General features: G+C 34.3%; 1 non-coding gene across 1 annotated transcript; it reads right to left on the reverse strand.

Moving 5' to 3' along the window:
- Window positions 1–3193: 3193 nt before the first annotated feature.
- On the reverse strand, window positions 3194–3301 carry LOC127746034 (small nucleolar RNA R71). Its single transcript, XR_008007655.1, has one exon. It is a non-coding gene; the product is annotated as a small nucleolar RNA R71 (small nucleolar RNA).
- Window positions 3302–4234: the final 933 nt, after the last annotated feature.

The following is a 4234-nucleotide window of genomic DNA, read 5'->3' on the forward strand; positions in this document are numbered from 1 at the left end:
ATTTTACTGCTTTGAATTAATTTGAGGTATTCCAGATATTTATGATTTTAATTTAACTTTCGACATTCTTGGTTTTGGTTAAGAAATCAGTAACTCAGAGTTATCTCAACTCAATATAATTGATAACTGTTATCTTTGCTAATTGAATTGAACTTCAATAATCCCGACATTTTCTCAGGAAATAAATAGAATTCGAAGATCAAACTAATTAGTCGCTTGACTTTCCTTTGCTTTAGTAAAGGTGAACTAAGTAGAATTAAGATTCAACTTTCATTATTATTGATAAGGATAACTAAGTCTAGACTTCCAATTTCTCATACCTTTCCCAAAGTTTATTTTATAGTCAATTATTTATTTTACTTGTCATTCATCATAATTGTTCCTCATTATTAAAACCCCCAATTTACAACTCATAACCAATAATAAGAACATACCTCCCTGCAATTCCTTGGGAAGACGACCCGAGGTTTAAATACTTCGGTTATCAATTTATTTAGGGGTTTGTTACTTGTGACAACCAAAACATTTGTATGAAAGGACTTTTGTTGGTTTAGAAGCTATACTTGCAACGGGAATTTATTCTGAATTCTAGACCACGCAAAAGTTCTCTCATCAATTAGCCCTATGGTAGCTGTGCCTGGTATTTTTCATCCGAGACGAGAAATCCGACAATTGATTAGCCGTACAGAGACCTAGCCAGACCATTTTCACTGAGAGGATCATACAGCTTGCCATGGAAGGGAGGACGCATGATTGGATGAAGGCAATAGGAAAGTAGAGGTTCAGAGGCAACAAAGCATCTCCAAACGCTTATCTGAAATTCCCACCAATGAATTACATAAGTATCTCTATGTTATTTTCCGCTTTATTTATCTTTTAATTATCAAATCCTCATAACCATTTGAATCCGCCTGACTAAGATTTACAAGATGACCATAGCTTACTTCAAGTCGTCAATCTCTGTGGGATCAACCCTTACTCACGTAAGGTATTACTTGGTCAACCCAGTGCACTTGCTGGTTAGTTGTGCGGAGTTGTGAAAAGTGTGATCACAATTTCGTGCACCAAGTTTTTGGCGCCGTTACCGGGGATTGTTCGAGTTTGGACAACTGACGGTTTATCTTGTTACTTAGATTGGGTAATTTTATTTTATGTTTAAACTTTTTATTTTTATTTTCGAAAATACAAAAAAATAATAAAATCATAAAAACCAAAAAAATTTTGTTTCTTGTTTGAGTATAGTGTCAAATTCTAAGTTTGGTGTCAATTGCATGTTTTCAAATTTTCTCAAGTTTTCGAAAAAAATTCATGCACTGTGTTCTTCGTTGATCTTCAAGTTGTTCTTGATGATTTTCCTTGTTCTGATCTTTAAATTCTTCTGTTTTGTGTCTTTTCTTGTTTTTCATATGCATTTTCAAATCCATAGTGTGTAAACATTAAAAATTTCTAAGTTTGGTGTCTTGCATATCTTTTTTTTTTAAAAAGAAATTTTCAAAAATATGTCCTTGATGTTCATCATGATCTTCAAAGTGTTCTTAGTGTTCATCTTGACATTCAAAGTGTCCTTGCATGCATTACTTGTTTTGATTTTGCATTTTTATGTTTTATTTCATTTTGTTATTTTTCTCTCTCTTCATTAAAAATTCAAAATAAAAAATGTCTCTTTTCAAGTAAATAATACAGAGAAATGAAGATTCAGAACATACAACAGAGGAATCACAGAGAAAAAGCTGGGCGTTTAGAAAAATGCCTAGTAAGGAAGGAATTCTGGCGTTAAACGCCAGCCAGGGTATATGGTTAGGCGTTAAACGCCCAAAGAGGTAGCATTCTGGGCGTTAAACGCCATAATGGATAGCACCCTGGGCGTTTAACGCCAGGATGACACAAGGGAGGTAATTTCATTTCTAATTCAATTTTTTTTTTAATTTTTCATGTTTCAAATCATAATTTTAAAATCTTATCTTTCCACATTTTCAAAAATCCTTGCTAACAATTAATGTTTTGATTCAAAAATTTCAAATTTGTTACTTTCTTGTTAAGAAGGGATCAGTCTTTGAATTTTAGAATCATATCTTTTTGTTTCTTGTTAGTCAAGTCATCAATTTTAAAAATCAAATCTTTTTGAATCATATCTTTTCAATCATATCTTTTTAAAATCAAATATTTTTAATTTCTTTTTCAATCATATCTTTTCAAATCATATCTTTTTCAATCAAATCTTTTTCAATCATATCTTGTTTTAAAATTTTGATTTCAATATCTTTTTCTAACTCCTTATCTTTTCAAAATTTATTTTCAAATTTGTTTTAACTAATTATTATTTCTTATCTTTTTCAAAACCACCTAACCACTTTTCAACCTCCAATTTTCGAAAATTACTAACCCCTTTTTCAAAAATCTTTTTAATTAACTAATTGTTTTAAATTCTAATTTTATGTTATTTCTTTAAAATTTTTGAAAACTCTTTCTCTCTAATCTCTTTCTATTTATTTTATTTAATTGCTAACATTCCTCCTCCATTCATCTAAAAATTTTTCGAACTCACCTCCTCTCTATTCTCATTCTTCTACTCCTTTTCTTCTGACACATCAGAGAATCTCTATACTGTGACATAGAAGATTCCACTACTCCCTTTTGCTTTTTTTTTCATATGAGCAGAAACAGGGATAAAAACATTCTTGTTGAAGCTGATCCTGAACCTGAAAGGACTCTGAAGAAGAAGCTAAGAGAAGCTAAAGCACAACATTCCGGAAAGGACCTTTCAGAGAATTTCAAAAAAGAAGTAGACATGGAAGCCGAACCCAACAATAATGTGAGAGATGCAAGGAAGATGCTTGGTGACTATACTGCACCAACTTCCAACTTCTATGGAAGAAGCATCTCAATTCCTGCCATCGGAGCAAACAACTTTGAGCTTAAGCCTCAATTAGTCTCTCTAATGCAGCAGAATTACAAGTTTCATGGACTTCCATCGGAAGATCCTCATCAGTTCTTAGCTAAATTCATGCAAATCTGTGATACTGTTAAGACCAATGGGATTGATCCCGAGGTTTACAGACTTATGCTTTTCCCCTTTGCTGTAAGAGAGAGAGCTAGAACATGGTTGGACTCACAACCTAGAGAAAGCCTAAACTCTTGGGATAAATTGGTCAATGCTTTCTTGACCAAATTCTTTCCATCTTAAAAGATGAGAAAGCTTAGAGTGGAAGTCCAAACATTCAAACAGAAGGAAGGTGAATCCCTCTATGAAGCTTGGGAAAGATACAAGCAATTAACCAAAATGTGTCCTTCTGACATGCTTCCAAAATAGAGCATCATATGTATATTCTATGATGGTCTGTCTGAATTATCCAAGATGTCATTGGCCCATTCTGCTGGTGGATCTCTTCATCTGAAAACCCCTGCAAAAGCCCAAGACTTCATTGAGATGGTTGCAAATAACCAGTTCATGTACACTTTTGAAAGAAATCTGTGAATAATGGGATGACTCAAAAGAAAGGAGTTCTTGATATTAATATTCTAAATGCCATATTAGCTTAGAACAAAATATTGACTCAGCAAGTCAATATGATTTTTCAGAATCTGACTGGATTGTAAGTTGCATCCGGCAGTGCTAAAGAAGCCTCCTCTAAGGGAGAAGCTTATGACCCTGAGAATCCTACAATAAAAAAGGTGAATTACATGGGAGAACCCTATGGAAACAACTATAATCTTTCATGGAGGAATCATCCAAATTTCTCATGGAAGGATCAATAAAGCCTCAACAAGGCTTCAACAACAACAATGGTGGGAGAAATAGGTTTGGCAATAGCAAACCTTTCCCATCATCTTCTCAGCAACAGACAGAGAATTCTGAGCAGAGCCTCTCTGGCTTAGCAAACATAGTCTCTGATCTATCTAAGACCACTCTCAGTTTCATGAATGAAACAAGGTCCTCCATCAAAAATTTGGAGGCACAAGTGGGTCAGCTGAGTAAAAGAGTTACTGAAACTCCTCTTAGTACTCTCCCAAGCAATACAAAAGAGAATCCCAAAAGAGAGTGCAAGGCCATAACCATATCCAAAGTGGCCGAACCTGGAGAGAGTGAAAAGGCAGTGATTTCCAGTGAGGAAGACCCTGCTAGACGTCTACTGACCAATAAGGAGTTCCCTAATGAGGAACCAAAGGAATCTGAGGCTCATATAGAGACCATAGAGATTCCACTGAACTTACTATTGTAATTCATGAGCTCTGA

This window comes from Arachis duranensis, chromosome 3 (assembly GCF_000817695.3).
Source record: "Arachis duranensis cultivar V14167 chromosome 3, aradu.V14167.gnm2.J7QH, whole genome shotgun sequence".
In the NCBI taxonomy this organism is placed as follows: Eukaryota; Viridiplantae; Streptophyta; class Magnoliopsida; order Fabales; family Fabaceae; genus Arachis; species Arachis duranensis.